We start from the raw sequence: 18,073 nt of genomic DNA, 5'->3' as shown, positions 1-18,073 counted from the left end.
TGTCAACTTAATGGCCATAATTGTCATAAATGAGAAATGCAACAAATAGTTATGAAAGAGAATTTACCACATCCGAATCATAAAGCAGGCGAGGGCCAACGGGGACGGACATCAAGACCATGGCACTATGTATAAGAAACAATCATACAAAGTAAGAAAATTATACATACCAACTATATAAATCATACAATCATACAAATAACTATATAAATCAAGTACAACATAAAAATTTGAATACCTAATAATCACTATCGGTAATGACATGCTCATCATCATCATTAATAAATGCATCATCATATGGAAGGCCACCTTTACGTAATCGTTCAAGCATCAACAGGTCATCTGCAACAGTAACTTCTTCTTCTTCCGGCTCTTCTTGTTACGGCTCAGGGGTGAAGTCGGATTCACTATCGTTGTCTACAATGTTCTGGGGTGGAGTAGAGCGGTTTGTGAAACGTTTTTGGGAAAGACGTGTTTCTTGGAAGAATTCTCCTTCGTCATATGCGTCTTGGTTAATGTGAGGTTCATAATCCTTTTCATTGGGGGGAGGTGGTCTAACACGTGGCGGCACTTCATAAACGATGTCCCAACCACTGAGATTTGGATCACTTTGACAGGCCCACGATAGATAGAAAACTTGGGTTGCCTGTTGAGCTGTAATATAGACATCGGGAACATCCAACAAATGGGTGCCTTGTTTGATTTCGACTAGCCCTATATGTTCATGAGTCCTTCTAGTCTCCCTCGGCTGGAACCAATAACATCTGAAGACTACGACGTTTGGTGGGTTTTCACCAAAGAATTGAAGTTCATAAATTGCTTCAACTCTTCCATAATACTCGATACCTCCTTCGCCGATAGTAGAGACACAACAATTTGTAGACTTTCGGTCGGCCATAGATAGCTCTTTGCCATAGACACATGAATGCCTCGGCCATCGATGCTTCTATTCTATGTTTATTTTTACATTTTGCTCGAAGCGTCTTCTGCATCCTCTCAGTTGAGTAGCACCAACGATTTTGCACGGGCCCCCCAATCGTGCCTCGGTCGGGAGATGCAAAATCAAGTGTTGCATTGGATTAAAGAAGCTTGGCGGAAAGATCATCTCTAACTTGCAGATCAACTCCGGCGCCAACTATTCCATTTCTTCTAGGAGGCCAGGCGATAGTTCTTTCGCACAAAGAACACAGAAGAAATAGCTTAGCTCTGCCAGTACTAGCCTTTCATCCTCAGGGATGAAGCCACGCAACATCACCGGCATTATCCGCTCAATCCATATGTGCCAATCATGACTTTTTAGACCAGATATTTTCAATTTTTGAAGACTCGCTCCCCTCTTTAGATTTGCTGCATACCCATCGGGGAACATCAACTGCATTTTCACCCACAAAATAATTTCCTTCATAGCTGGCCTTCCAAGATTGAACCATGCCTTTCGCTTCGTCCAGTTCCCCTTTCCTTTCGGTTCTTTCATGTTTTGTAACAGTCTATCACATAGCTCCTCTTGATCGACTCTAACCTTAGTATTATCCTTTGATTTCCCCTCTATGCCGAACAATGTACCAAAAATTGCTTCGGTGATATTCTTTTCAGTGTGCATCACGTCGATGTTGTGTGGGCAAAGGAGGTCTTTGCAGTAAGGCAGATCCCAGAAGCATGTCTTGTGAGTCCAGGCGTGTTCCTTATTATACCCCTTGAAATACCCTGGACGCTCTGGATCTGGCTCGAGAGCGTTTAACTGATCTAGGGTCTGTTGGCCTGTCAACGCAGGTGGTGCAGAGTGTTTAACAACTCTACCTTTGATGAAGTTCTTCTTGTCTTTCCTGAACTTATGGCGAGGATGTAGAAACGGTCTATGCAAGTCGAAGCAACTATACTTGTGCCCTGCCGTCAGCCAACGAAACTCAAGAGCTCCCTTGCATGTGGGGCACGGGAACCTTCCATGCACACACCAGCCAACGAATAGCGCATACGCCGGCAAGTCATGCGTCGACTACATGTACCAGGCACGCATTATGAAGTTCTCTTTGCTAAAGGCGTCGTATGTCTTGAACCCATTATCCCAAGCTTCTTGCAATTCGTCCTTAAGCGGCTGCATGTACACATTCATATTCTTCCCCGGATAGTTGGGCCCTGGAATTATCAACGTCAGGAAAATGTTCTTTCTTTGCATAATCTGCCCGGGGGGGGGGGGAGATTGAGTGGAATGACAAACACGGGCCAACAGTTGTATGGGGTTGCCATCTGACCAAACACACTGAACCCATCTGTGCTGACGGCGACTCGAGGATGCCTTGGATCTGCCTTTTTTCCTTATGTAATGCATCGTAGCGCTCCCATGCTTCACCATCCGATGTGTGCACCATCATCAAATTCCCGTCTGCATCTAGTTCGGTTCTTTTGCCCGTTTTGTGCCATGTCATCTGTCTGGCCGTCTCTTCGACCATGAAAAGACGTTGAAGTCTTGGTACGATTGGCATATACCGAAGAACATTAACGGGTATTTTGGTCTGCGTCTTCTCACCCATACCATTGTCTACTGATGACCCACAAGTATAGGGGATCTATCGTAGTCCTTTAGATAAGTAAGAGTGTCGAACCCAACGAGGAGCAGAAGGAAATGATAAGCGGTTTTCAGCAAGGTGTTCTCTGCAAGCACTGAAATTATAGGTAACAGGTAGTTTTGTGATAAGATAATTTGTAACGGGTAACAAGTAACAAAAGTAAATAAAGTGCAGCAAGATGGCCCAATTCTTTTTGTAGCAAAGGACAAGCCTGGACAAACTCTTATATAGAGAAAAGCGCTCCCGAGGACACTTGGGAATTATCATCAAGCTAGTTTTCATCATGTTCATATGATTCGCGTTCGGTACTTTGATAATTTGATATGTGGGTGGACCGGTGCTTGGGTGCTGCCCTTACTTGGACAAGCATCCCACTTATGATTAACTCCTATTGCAAGCATCCGCAACTACAAAAGAAGTATTAAGGTAAACCTAACCATAGCATGAAACATATGGATCCAAATCAGCCCCTAACGAAGCAACGCATAAACTAGGGTTTAAGCTTCTGTCACTCTAGCAACCCATCATCTACTTATTACTTCCCAATGCCTTCCTCTAGGCCCAAACAATGGTGAAGTGTCATGTAGTCGACGTTCACATAACACCACTAGAGGAGAGACAACATACATCTCATCAAAATATTGAACGAATACCAAATTCACATGACTACTAATAGCAAGACTTCTGCCATGTCCTCAGGAACAAACGTAACTACTCACAAAGCATATTCATGTTCATAATCAGAGGAGTATTAATATGCATATAGGATCTGAACATATGATCTTCCACCAAATAAACCAACTAGCATCAACAACAAGGAGTAATCAACACTACTAGCAACCTACAAGTACCAATCCCGGACTTAGAGACAAGAATTGGATACAAGAGATGAACTAGGGTTTGAGAGGAGATGGTGCTGGTGAAGATGTTGATGGAGATTGGCCCCCTCCCGATGAGAGGAGCGTTGGTGATGACGATGGCGATGATTTCCCCCTCCCGGAGGGAAGTGTCCCCGGAAGAACAGCTCCGCCGAGCCCTAGATTGGTTCCGCCAAGGTTCCGCCTCGTGGCGGCGGAGTCTCGTCCCGAAAGCTTGCTTATGATTTTTCTTCAGACGAAAGACTTCATATAGCAGAAGATGGGCACCGGAGGGCCAAACAGGGAGCCCATGAGGCGGGGGCGCGCCTAGGGGGTAGGGCGCGCCCCACCCTCGTGGCCAGGGTGTGGGCCCCAACATAAATAAGTCATACAAGCATCATAATACAAGCCAGGGGCCTCGAGGGCTCGAATACAAGTGCTCGATCATAGACGAGTCAGCGGAAGCAACAATATCTGAGTACAGACATAAGTTAAACAAGTTTGCCTTAAGAAGGCTAGCACAAAAGTAGCAACGATCGAAAAGGCAAGGCCTCCTGCCTGGGACCTCCTAACTACTCCTCGAAGCCGAACTCCATGTAGAATCATCCTCGGGATCTCTAGCTCCTGGACTCCAGCATCTGGTTGCGACAATCAGGTATAGAAAGGGGAAAAGAGGGAGAAAAGCAACCGTGAGTACTCATCCAAAGTACTCGCAAGCAAGGAGCTTCACTACATATGCATGGGTATATGTGTAAAGGGCCATATCAGTGGTCTGAACTGCAGAATGCCAGAATAAGAGGGGGATAGCTAATCCTGTCGAAGACTACGCTTCTGGCCACCTCCATCTTGCAGCATGTAGAAGAGAGTAGATTGAAGTCCTCCAAGTAGCATCGTATAGCATAATCCTACCCGGCGATCCCCTCCTCGTCGCCCTGTTAGAGAGCGATCACCGGGTTATATCTGGCACTTGGAAGGGTGTGTTTTATTAAGTATCCAGTTCTAGTTGTCATAAGGTCAAGGTACAACTCCGGGTCGTCCTTTTACCGAGGGACACGGCTATTCGAATAGATAGACTTCCCTGCAGGGGGGCACCACATAACCCAACACGCTCGATCCCATTTGGCCGGACACACTTTTCTGGGTCATGCCCGGCCTCGTAAGATCAACACGTCGCAGCCCCACCTAGGCTCAACCGAGAGGTCAGCACGCCGGTCTAAATCCTATGCGCGCAGGGGTCTGGGCCCATCGCCCATTGCACACCTGCACGTTGCGAGGGCGGCCGGAAGCAGACCTAGCCTAGCAGGCGTTCCAGTCCAATCCGGCGCGCGCCGCTCCGTCGCTGACGTCAAGAAGAGCTTCGGCTGATACCACGACATCGAGTGCCCATAACTGTTCCCGCGTAGCTGGTTAGTGCGTATAGACCAAATGGCCAGACTCAGATCAAATACCAAGATCTCGTTAAGCGTGTTAAGTATCTGCGAACGCCGACCTGGGCCAGGCCCACCTCTCTCCTAGGTGGTCTCAACCTGCCCTGTCGCTCCGCCACAAGGTAACAGTCGGGGGCCGTCAGGAACCCAGGCCCACCTCTACCGGGGTGGAGCCACCTGTCCTTTCAGCCCCCTCATCAGAATCACTTGCGGGTACTCCTCGAGCCGACCCGACTTTAGTCACCACATGTGTCATGTATATAATGTATATAGTATATACCCGTGATCACCTCCCGAAGTGATCACGGCCCAGTAGTATAGCATGGCAGACGGACAAGAGTGTAGGGCCACTGATGGAACACTAGCATCCTATACTAAGCAGTAGGATAGCAGGTAAGGGTAACAACTGTAGCAACAATGACAGGCTATGCATCAGTATAGGATTAACCGAAAGCAGTAACATGCTACACTACTCTAATGCAAGCAGTATAGAGAAGGAATAGGCGATATCTGGTGATCAAGGGGGGGGGGGGCTTGCCTGGTTGCTTTGGCAAGGAAGGGTCGTCAACTCCGTAGTAGTAGGTGATATCGACGAAGGGGGGAAACATCCGGGAAAGTATCCCCGGCGTTTCGCGTTTTCGAACAGATGAACCGGAGGTGAAATGTTAACGGTTTGCTATGCTACGGATGTGTGGCGGGCGAACGGGCTGCGTATCCGGATTCGTCTCGTTGTTCTGAGCAACTTTCATGTAAAAAGTATTTTCATCCGAGATACGGATTATTTTATATGATTTTCTAAAGATTTAAACATTTTAGGATTTATTTAATCATTTTAAATCAACATTATCCAGAATAGGAAAGATGACGTCAGCATGACATCATGCTGACATCAGCAGTCAACTGTGCAGTTGACTGGGTCAACTACGTGTGGGTCCCGCATGTCATACACTGCTTAGTTTAATTAGGGTTTAGCTAATTAATTACTGTTTAATTAAATTAACTAATTATTTATATTAATTTAAACAGGATTAATTAACTTAATTAATTTAGTTATTTATTTATTTATTTAATTAATTAAAGTTATTATTATTATTTATATTTTTTCTCTTTTTTTTGTTCTGGGGGTGGGGCCCCCGTGTCATAGGCCCAGGGGCCTTAGCGGGCGCTGGGCGAAGCGGGGGGGGGGGGGGGCGGACTCGCCCGAACGGGCACAAGGTGACGGCGACGGTGCGGCCGTCAGCGACGACTAGCACCGTGGCACGGCGGCCGGAGGCGAGCGCCGGAAGGGGGGAAGACGCATCGCGGGGAGAGGGACGGGGGCCGAGGCGAGCACGGAGTGGCCCGGTGCGCAGGCGCGCGCAGCGGGTGGCGGGCGCGTGCGTGAGGCCACGCGGCGGGGCGTGTAGCGGGGCAGCGAGCGGCTACAGGGCGGGACGAACGGCGATAGCAGCAGTAGATGTAGGGAAGGCGCGGCCTGGTGCGTGGGGCGCGCGGCCAAGGCAGGCTGAGGCGCGCGTGACAGAGCGAGCAGGCGCGGGGCGGGGCCGGCGGTGCGCGACGAGGACAGAGGGAACAGGGGGAGATGGGGTTCCATACCCCCGATGCAGGGGTTCACCGACAAGGCGCGGGGAAATCCGTCGAGGGGGAGGACGTGGACGAGTGGCGACGGAGTCGAGGCAGCGCGGGACTCCGGCGAGGTGTTCCTCCAGGCGACGGTGATGGCGACGCGACGTCGAGTTTGGGGTCCGGAGCGGCTTCGGGCTCGGGGCGGTCCGGCGGGGAGGAGGGTTGAGGAGGCGGGCGCGGACGACGGTGGAGCAGAACTGGGCGGCGTCGGGGTTCGGCGACGGAGGTCGGCGGTGGGCGGCGGGGCCGTGGCCGATCAGGATCGGGGGCGCCAAGGGAGGAGATGAGGGGGAAAGGGGAATCGTGGGGGGGGGGGGAGTGGGGGTTACGGGTTAGGGTTCGGTGGGAGTGGGAGTGGGGGTTAGGTAGGCCCTAGGTTGGGCCGGCCTCGTGGGCGGGCCAGCTGGGCCATGCTCGGCCCAGTGTTTTTTTCTTTTTATTTATTTCTTTTACTGTTTTATTTTGTTCCTCCTTTCATTTTAGTTTTGTAAAGTACAAAGATGTCCCCTAAATTAGTACTACCACTAAACCACTACCATAAAATTTTTAGTCCCTAAATAGAATAGTTTAACATTTTATTAATTGTAAAAGGCATTTCATTAATTGTTTTGCTACTGCTTTATTCATTTTAGAGTATTTAAAGATTTTATAAAAGTGGGGTTTCTTCACCACAATTACCTTTGCATTATTTGGCACAACTCGAACATTTTAGTTTTAAAGTTTGAAAACTTTTGTTGTTTGTCTTTATTTTAAATTTGAATTCGAATCATTTTTGAACCATAGCGAGATTAACAACAGTGACAGCGGTGACATGGCATCATTAGGAGAGGGTTACTGTAGCTTAATTGTCCGGGCGTCACAATTCTCCTCCACTACAAGAAATCTCGTCCCGAGATTTAAGAGGGGAGTAAGGGGGAAGAATAGGTTATGAAATTCTAACGATTCTTCTCGGTCTTGGTTGCTCTTCTCGAAGAGGTCGATCCATTAGATTGTTGTCTTCATTTCTTTGCTTCAAGTCATCATGACAAAGTCGGCATCCTTTCTTCAGGATCTCCATCGTACTTACGACAGAAATAGGGGGGTATTCCGGGAGAACGGACCTCTGCAAGGTTGACTACCTGGTAGTTAACATCGGGGAAGGTGGCGGAAGGTAACTCTCGAATTGAACTTAAGAAAATATCGAGAGCAAAGTAAGGAGGTATCATGGAAAGTTTCGAGCGGGTACTCAATCGCTCGATGTCTGAAACAGGGCATGAAAGGGGTTCAAAGCAACGGGGATAAGTATTGTGTTCGATACCAGAATTGATGATCCCTTGGAAGGTGGTCGTGAATTATATACGAGGTCAGGCGCGAGGAACAACCTTGGAAACCAGTGGGGTACAGGAGAGTCAGGTTTCGATCCTGTGGAACTGTGGGTTATGGGCCCACCATGTGGATTAAAAGTAGGAGGAATGGTAACATCTTGCACGGTCATGGTAGCAAGGCATGTCAGAGGGTAGCCTGTCAGTTTTGTTGGCAACAACGTTGGTACCAAGGGCGAGGGACGAAGAGAACCATTTTCCTGCTCGTTGAACGAGGCGGACCAATAGGCAAAGTTCTCGTCCATCGGGGGTTACCGGAATGTCATCAACAATAGTAACAGGGTCTTACTGATAGAGTTGTACACCGAGGTGTTTGCATAAGCCGGAGAATATTACTGCTTAGATCATATAGATCACAAGAAACGTTAAACCAACCCATGGAAAGGAAAATACGATTATCAGATTAAACAGAACAATGGAAAGGAAAATGTGTTTAAGCACATATTTCAGGGGTATATCCTTCCCAAGGACAATGGTTAGAAGAGAACCATTTAGGTTAGGGAAGAGGAAGTTCATGACATTACCCAAACAACGATGTTTGAATAATTGATAACGAAAATTTAGCATTGTGCTTCAAATGTTTTTATTGAAGATCGGAGTACCACAGACATGCTTCGAGATAGCATTGACATGGTCATTAGGTAAGATCAGGCTATGGATACACAAAGGATCCATCAGGAACAACTTATAGAGTAAGTCTTACAATTCCCTCATGGAAGAATAGCTAACCTTGCTAAAAAGGAAAACTTATAACAATAGGTCCTCCGGCCAGGTGTGTTAGGCATGACATCACCTTAACGGGTCATAAATAGACCAATGTTATAACTCTTGGAAATATGTTCCAACCAGCATATCTGACCGAGATTCAGATCTGATTGGTGTCAGGATAACTCAGACTCAGGATGTCTGAGAAGAAAGGTGCAACACAAATTGTCGAAACGACATCGAAGATTCTCGGGAGATGAACTATGGAAGCGAGTTCCGAACAAGGGTTCATCATTAAATCAAGGAGAGGTGAGGAGGTGACTGATTGACTCAGCGACAATTCATCGAGAATTCCAAACGGATGGATTTCCACAATAATGTGAACATGAAGATGACACTTGTCAATTAAATGATATAATGTTGTATGCTCGAGGAAAACCTACACCATCAATCATTAGTTGAAAGGAGTGCCCGAAATATGAGCTTAGGCGGCAAGATCAATGTTAGAGTGACGATTCAATAACCAACCGTCTAAGAACGGACCGTCGATCGTTAACTTCAAAGCAATAGGGTTGCTAGAAGTACAGAACTCAAGCAATATCGTTAGCATATTGGTATCCCGGTTAAAACAACACGGGAACCAAGGAAGGATGGTGATGGTGAGAAGTATCATCATACCGAGAATTTCTAAGAGGTGGAGCAATCCCCACAACATTCCCGAAATAAAAGATAGTAATACTTCAAGGCAGAACACAACACTAGCTGGAGAGCAAGTTGTATTCATAATGTGGACAAGTTCGCGATGAAAGGAAGTCAAGGGTGTTGTCGATGATAATAAAAATCATCGAGGGCAAGGAGGGTATTTCTCATCATGAGCACAGTTGACATCTCGGAAGAAGTCAAAGTGTTGAAGGTGATCCGACACATTTGTCGGGAGGTTTCAAGAGGATGCAACCAAACAACAACGGCAACAAGCAAGGAAATGACGAAGTGGCAAGTTATAGGATCAATATATAAGATGCAAGCTCGGAACCAAAGTTGCCTTTCAAGACAAGCAACATGATGTTGAAAGCTCGACGTAAGTCGTGCTCACACACTGAAGAATTCGTGCACCAGAGAAGGACGAGGTAGCACAGTTAAAGATAGCAAGACTAGGATGCAGCCGATAGTCTAGGAATGACCAGATTGGGTTCAGAATTTCCCAGTAAAATACTAGGGGTATTTGATTTGTAGTGGGGAATAATTTCACTAGCTGGTGTCCTCGGTTGACCACAACCCAGAACCCGTAGAGTGATTACGACAGGGAAAGACATTACCTCAACAAAGTTAGTAAGATGTGGTGCCATGGCAAGACATCTTCGAGATACCGGGGGTAATACTCGAAGGTAGAATCATGATAGAAGTAGAACCGGGCCATTGACTTATGACAATAGATACTTCAACATTGCCAAAAATAGACGAGGCACTGGAATGGATTCCCATAAGATATATTAGTTCAGGACAGCATGGTCGGAACCATAACTGCAAGGAATCAATTTCAAGAATACTGAAATAATCATACAGCTGGATAATCATTTTGCAAGAAGCTTCTGAGACGGTCTACATCATTTTCATGGGCATGAACACAAAGTTCAAGGTCGACTCCCACTTCTGTAATGCATATAATTTCATTCACTTCTCGTATTTCGAAAATGACATTAGTTGTTGAAAGTTTTTACCTGATGCAATACCAGATAAGTATGACCCGTGAAATCTTTCGGGTTCACACGGATTAGGGAAGGCGTAGGTTCAACCCGTCAGGGCATCTTAGGAACATATACCACAAACTTCAGAGTAAATAATACAAGATCGAAAGTAGAGCATGGTTCACAAAGCAGGGGATACAATTTACCAAAGGCATCATGTATCCAAGGAAAAGCTCACAAGCTTATTTAATATGAAGGACATTGTCGGATAAAATCCGACAAAAGGGTCTGGTGGTCCACAAGGGATCTGATGTGAGCATCAGTACTCAACCAGAGGAAGAAAGAATGCAAGGCTATCAGATTATAGAAACAACTGACTAACTCAAAGCTCAATGCAAAGGAATTTATAATTTCAAATCAAGGGATTAGAAGCAATGTTCTGATTAGGGATGGATAAGTTGAATAGCCTTAGGGGTACAATCGACGGCAATTGGATTGGTTGAGAACCAGCTCATGTTTAAAATGACGTCTGAGCCGGAAAGATAATTTAAAAGGATCAACTAATGATTGCGTGCATTCGCACTCATGTTGAATCAAAAGGATCAAAATGACAGTGCCTAAGGATACTAACGAATATTGCCAGACATATGGAAAGCATCCATCATGCAAGCAGACAAGTATTGCAGAGCAATAAGCTACTAAGGATTTTTGGAGGATCGAATAGTATTTCGAAGACCATTGTGCAACACATGAACAACTGGGGGGATGAGCGAATACTCGATAAGTGCGAGAATTATCCGTAAGGGTACTCAGGTGACAAAGAACATCAAGGCAGTAAGCTCAAAGGATTATCGAAACAACGACGAGTATTTCGGGGTATCTTGTAATAACAAGACCAACTGGGGATGAATGTAAGAATAACAACTGCAAGTAGTTATCCATAAGGGTTGACGGTGGAAGGGGAATTGCAAACGCGATGAACACAAGTTCTCGGGTTAACAGCGGAGAGTATCTTCAGGGTCTTCACGTGCAGCAGACGATCATCAGTAAAGGGGCTCTCCGGGTGAAAGTGATAACGAGATCCTAATGTTAGATTTAGCAAAATTCATTTAACCCGAATAGAAGAGAGATCGGAGTCCCAGAGTATAGACAAGGAGTAAAAGATCCTAATACCACCCAATGGCGACGTGGGCCCGTAAGGCACACAACCAAGTTAGTAAAAGTTTTGTAATGAGTAGACTCGACTTCGGCCAAGGAGTGTGGAAGCGGGATTCCTACAGGCAGTTGGCTCTGATACCAACTTATGACGCCCCCAATTCGATCGTACACTAATCATGCACGCAAATGTGTACGATCAAGATCTTTACTCACGGGAAGATATCACAACACAACTCCACAACATAAATAAGTCATACAAGCATCATAATACAAGCCAGGGTCCTCGAGGGCTCGAATACAAGTGCTCGATCATAGACGAGTCAGCGGAAGCAACAATATCTGAGTACAGACATAAGTTAAACAAGTTTGCCTTAAGAAGGCTAGCACAAAAGTAGCAACGATCGAAAAGGCAAGGCCTCCTGCCTGGGACCTCCTAACTACTCCTCGAAGCCGAACTCCATGTAGAATCATCCTCGGGATCTCTAGCTCCTGGACTCCAGCATCTGGTTACGACAATCAGGTATAGAAAGGGGAAAAGAGGGAGAAAAGCAACCGTGAGTACTCATCCAAAGTACTCGCAAGCAAGGAGCTTCACTACATATGCATGGGTATATGTGTAAAGGGCCATATCAGTGGTCTGAACTGCAGAATGCCAGAATAAGAGGGGGATAGCTAATCCTGTCGAAGACTACGCTTCTGGCCACCTCCATCTTGCAGCATGTAGAAGAGAGTAGATTGAAGTCCTCCAAGTAGCATCATATAGCATAATCCTACCCGGCGATCCCCTCCTCGTCGCCCTGTTAGAGAACGATCACCGGGTTATATCTGGCACTTGGAAGGGTGTGTTTTATTAAGTATCCAGTTCTAGTTGTCATAAGGTCAAGGTACAACTCCGGGTCGTCCTTTTACCGAGGGACACGGCTATTCGAATAGATAAACATCCTGCAGGGGGCACCACATAACCCAACACGCTCGATCCCATTTGGCCAGACACACTTTTCTGGGTCATGCCCGGCCTCGTAAGATCAACACGTCGCAGCCCCACCTAGGCTCAACCGAGAGGTCAGCACGCCGGTCTAAATCCTATGCGCGCAGGGGTCTGGGCCCATCGCCCATTGCACACCTGCACGTTGCGAGGGCGGCCGGAAGCAGACCTAGCCTAGCAGGCGTTCCAGTCCAATCCGGCGCGCGCTGCTCCGTCGCTGACGTCAAGAAGAGCTTCGGCTGATACCACGACGTCGAGTGCCCATAACTGTTCCTGCGTAGCTGGTTAGTGCGTATAGACCAAATGGCCAGACTCAGATCAAATACCAAGATCTCGTTAAGCGTGTTAAGTATCTGCGAACGCCGACCAGGGCCAGGCCCACCTCTCTCCTAGGTGGTCTCAGCCTGCCCTGTCGCTCCGCCACAAGGTAACAGTCGGGGGCCATCAGGAACCCAGGCCCACCTCTACCGGGGTGGAGCCACCTGTCCTTTCAGCCCCCTCATCAGAATCACTTGCGGGTACTCCTCGAGCCGACCCGACTTTAGTCACCACATGTGTCATGTATATAATGTATATAGTATATACCCGTGATCACCTCCCGAAGTGATCACGGCCCAGTAGTATAGCATGGCAGACGTACAAGAGTGTAGGGCCACTGATGGAACACTAGCATCCTATACTAAGAAGTAGGATAGCTGGTAAGGGTAACAATTGTAGCAACAATGACAGGCTATGCATCAGTATAGGATTAACCGAAAGCAGTAACATGCTACACTACTCTAATGCAAGCAGTATAGAGAAGGAATAGGCGATATCTGGTGATCAAGGGGGGGCTTGCCTGGTTGCTTTGGCAAGGAAGGGTCGTCAACTCCGTAGTCGAACTGGGGTCACCGGCGGTCTCGGGGTCTACCGGAAAGAAGTAACGGAGGGGGCACACAATAAATAACAAAGCAATCAAAGCATCACAAAGCGTAACATGGCAATACGCGGTGCTAGGTGTGCCCTAACGCGGTAGTAGGTGATACCGACGAAGGGGGGAAACATCCGGGAAAGTATCCCCGGCGTTTCGCGTTTTCGAACAGATGAACCGGAGGTGAAATGTTAACGGTTTGCTATGCTACGGATGTGTGGCGGGCGAACGGACTGCGTATCCGGATTCGTCTCGTTGTTCTGAGCAACTTTCATGTAGAAAGTATTTTCATCCGAGATACGGATTATTTTATATGATTTTCTAAAGATTTAAACATTTTAGGATTTATTTAATCATTTTAAATCAACATTATCCAGAATAGGAAAGATGACGTCAGCATGACATCATGCTGACGTCAGCAGTCGACTGTGCAGTTGACTGGGTCAACTACGTGTGGGTCCCGCATGTCATACACTGCTTAGTTTAATTAGGGTTTAGCTAATTAATTACTGTTTAATTAAATTAACTAATTAATTAGATTAATTTAAACAGGATTAATTAACTTAATTAATTTAGTTAGTTAGTTAATTAATTAAAGTTATTTTTATTATTTATATTTTTTTCTCTTTTTTTGTTCTGGGGGTGGGGCCCCCGTGTCATAGGCCCAGGGGCCTTAGCGGGCGCTAGGCGAAGCGGGGGGGGGGGCGGACTCGCCCGAACGGGCACAAGGTGACTGCAACGGTGCGGCCGGCAGCGACGACTAGCACCGTGGCACGGCGGCCGGAGGCGAGCGCCGGAAGGGGGGAAGAGGCATCACGGGGAGAGGGACGGGGGCCGAGGCGAGCACGGAGTGGCCCGGTGCGCAGGCGCGCGCAGCGGGTGGCGGGCGCGTGCGTGAGGCCGCGCGGCGGGGCGTGTAGCGGCGATGCGGAGCGGGGCAGCGAGCGGCTACGGGGCGGGACGCACGGCGGTAGCAGCAGTAGATGCAGGGAAGGCGCGGCCTGGTGCGTGGGGCGCGCGGCCAAGGCAGGCCGAGGCGCGCGTGACAGAGCGAGCAGGCGCGGGGCGGGGCCGGCGGTGCGCGACGAGGACAGAGGGAACAGGGGGAGATGGGGTTCCATACCCCCGATGCAGGGGTTCACCGACGAGGCGCTGGGAAATCCGTCGAGGGGGAGGACCTGGACGACGTGCGACGACGGAGTTGAGGCAGCGCGGGACTCCGGTGAGGTGTTCCTCCAGGCGACGGTGATGGCGACGCGACGTCGAGTTTGGGGTCCGGAGCGGCTTCGGGCTCGGGGCGGTCCGGCGGGGAGGAGCGTTGAGGAGGCGGGCGCGGACGACGGTGGAGCAGAACTGGGCGGCGTCGGGGTTCGGCGACGGAGGTCGGTGGTGGGCGGCGGGGCCGTGGCCGATCTGGATCGGGGACGCCAAGGGAGGAGACGAGGGGGAAAGGGGAATCGTGGGGGGAGTGGGGGTTACGGGTTAGGGTTCGGTGGGAGTGGGAGTGGGGGTTAGGTAGGCCCTAGGTTGGGCCGGCCTGGTGGGCGGGCCAGCTGGGCCATGGTCGGCCCAGTGTTTTGTTTTGTTTTTTTCTTTTCTTTTCTTTTTATTTATTTCTTTTACTATTTTATTTTGTTCCTCCTTTCATTTTAGTTTTGTAAAGTACAAAGATGTCCCCTAAATTAGTACTACCACTAAACCACTACCATAAAAAATTTAGTCCCTAAATAGAATAGTTTATCATTTTATTAATTGTAAAAGGCATTTCATTAATTGTTTTGCTACTGCTTTATTCATTTTAGAGTATTTAAAGATTTTATAAAAGTGGGGTTTCTTCACCACAATTACCTTTGCATTATTTGGCACAACTCGAACATTTTAGTTTTAAAGTTTGAAAACTTTTGTTGTTTGTCTTTATTTTAAATTTGAATTCGAATCATTTTTGAACCATAGCGAGATTAACTACAGTGACAGCGGTGACATGGCATCATTAGGAGAGGGTTACTGTAGCTTAATTGTCCGGGCATCACAGAGGGCGGCAATGGGGCGGCGCGGCGCAGGGCCGCGGGGAGGGGTCCGGCACCGGGGCGGCCCGGCGCAGGCCTCTCCGGCGACGGGGCGCAGCGGGGTTCCTGTTCGCGTGGGGGGGGCTGGACGGCGGCGGGGGCTGGGTCCGGGGGCGGGGCTGGCCGGCGGCGGCGACAGCGGCGGCGGCAGCGGCAGGGGAGGAGGCGGGCGCGCGGGAGGGAGACAGAGAAAGAGAGAGAGGGGAGACGGCTCGGCCCGTTAAGTGGGCCTTCTTTGCCGTCTGCTAGCAGACGGCAAAGAGGGCGGCCGTTTAGGGCTGGCCCACGTCTCCTCTTTGCCGTCCGCGGGCGGAGGGCAAAGAACCTGACCTAGCCACGCCATGCCCTATGGGGCCCACCTGGCCCTTTGCCGTCTGCCTTCTAGCTCTTTGCCGTCAGCTAGCAGACGGCAAATTGCCTGATTCCAGTAGTGTGACTCTTTGTTGCACATTGAGGGATTGTTATATGATCTAATTATGTTATCATTGTTGAGAGAACTTGCACTAGTGAAAGTATGAACCCTAGGCCTTATTTTCAAGCATTGCAATACCGTTTTCGCTCACTTTCGTTACTAGTTACCTTGCTGTTTTTATATTTTCAGATTACAAAAACCTATATCTACCATCCATATTACACTTGTATCACCATCTCTTTGCCGATCTAGTGCACCTATACAATTTACCATTGTATTGGGTGTGTTGGGGACACAAGAGACTCTTTGTTATTTGGTTGCAGGATTATTTGAGAGAGACCATCTTCATCCTACGCCTCCCACGGATTGATAAACCTTAGGTCATACACTTGAGGGAAATTTGCTATGGTCCTACAAAACTCTGCACTTGGAGGCCCAACAACGTCTACAAGGATAAAGTTGCGTAGTAGACATCAAGCTCTTTTCTGGCACCGTTGTCGGGTAGGTTAGTGCTTGAAGATATATCTTCAGATCTTGCAATCGAATCTTTTAGTTTCTTGTTTTATCACTAGTTTAGTTTATAAAAGAAAGCTACTAAAAATGGAATTGAGGTTGCCTCATATGCTTCATCTTTTTAATGTCTTTCGTGAAAATGATGGAAAGGGAAATTGTGCTCAAGTGTTAGACTAAGAAGTCTATAAAATATTTGGCACTAAATCTTTGAATGATGAGCATGATTGCAATGTTGTTAGTATGAATTCCTTGAATATCCATTATGCTAATGATATGCAAAGCCACAAGCTTGAGGAAGATGATATTTTTTGTCCCCCAAGTTTTGATGAGAAAATTTATTATGATGATAGCACGCCTCCTATTTATGATGATTATATTGATGAAAGTGGGTTTGGAAGAGTGTCAACTTTAGGAAGTAATGATCCCACTATTTTGGAGGGTGTTGAATCTTTTCATAATATTGATAAAAGTGGATTTGGAGAGGTCATGACTTTATTTAGTGATGAATCCACTATTTCGGAAGAAGTTCCAATTGATTATGGGAACCAAGTTGCTATCTATGATGATTATTGTGATAACATGTATGCTATAAAGAATAATGATAACCATGAAACTTGTCATCATGATTTTAATTTTCAATTGGATTATGCCTCACATGATAGTTATTTTGTTGAATTTGAATCCACTATTTCGGAAGAAGTTCCAATTGATTATGGGATGTTCCCCAGAGCAGACTCCTTGATGGGTTGCACATAACACACCAGATTAATGACTCCGTCATCAATATAGCTGCATCTAACGCACACTACTAGTATATCCTACTACTAGAGTAGTTTGGCATGGCAAAGAAATTCACCTGGTGGTCGGACCTTGGGTCAGTGAGGATGAGCAGGCGGGGCTCGCTGAAGGAGCTCTGCATCTGGTTGGTATAGGTACCAGGGGTGTGCATCCCGGCGATGGCGTTAGCGCTGGTGTGCTGCGCGAACTTGAGGACGACGCGCTGGTCGTAGGGGCGGGCGGACTAGACGATGATGTCCTGGGGGTTCTCGATGGCCACGATGACCCTCGCCGTGAGCTGGAGCTTCTCTCACGTCTTGCCCAGATTGATGATGTAGATGCCTAGGAATCACAAACCAGAAAGAATGCATCACATTCCACAGTCCATCTCAAAGAAGTATAGAAGCATGAACACTTGCGACAACTACACCAGTGCTACTTCTTGAGCACTGCGTTGGTTTTCCCTTGAAGAGGAAAGGGTGATGCAGCAAAGTAGCGTAAGTATTTCCCTCAGTTTTTGAGAACCAAGGTATCAATCCAGTAGGAGGCCACGCACGAGTCCCTCGCACCTACACAAACAAATAAATCCTCGCAACCAACGCGATAAGGGGTTGTCAATCCCTACACAGTCACTTACGAGAGTGAGATCTGATAGATATGATAAGATAATATTTTTTGGTATTTTTATGATACAGATGCAAAGTAAAGAAAGTAAAATAAAAACGGCGCCAGAAATAGCTTGCTGTCGGGAGATTAATATGATGGAAAATAGACCCGGGGGCCATAGGTTTCACTAGTGGCTTCTCTCGAGAGCATAAGTATTTACGGTGGGTGAACAAATTACTGTTGAGCAATTGATAGAATTGAGCATAGTTATGAGAATATCTAGGTATGATCATGTATATAGGCATCAAGTCCGAGACAAGTAGACCGACTCCTGCCTGCATGTACTACTATTACTCCACACATCGACCGCTATCCAGCATGCATCTAGAGTATTAAGTTCATAAGAACAGAGTAATGCTTT

Source organism: Aegilops tauschii, chromosome 6 (assembly GCF_002575655.3).
Source record: "Aegilops tauschii subsp. strangulata cultivar AL8/78 chromosome 6, Aet v6.0, whole genome shotgun sequence".
Lineage (NCBI taxonomy): Eukaryota > Viridiplantae > Streptophyta > Magnoliopsida > Poales > Poaceae > Aegilops > Aegilops tauschii.
Note: the sequence above shows the minus strand (reverse complement) of the source record.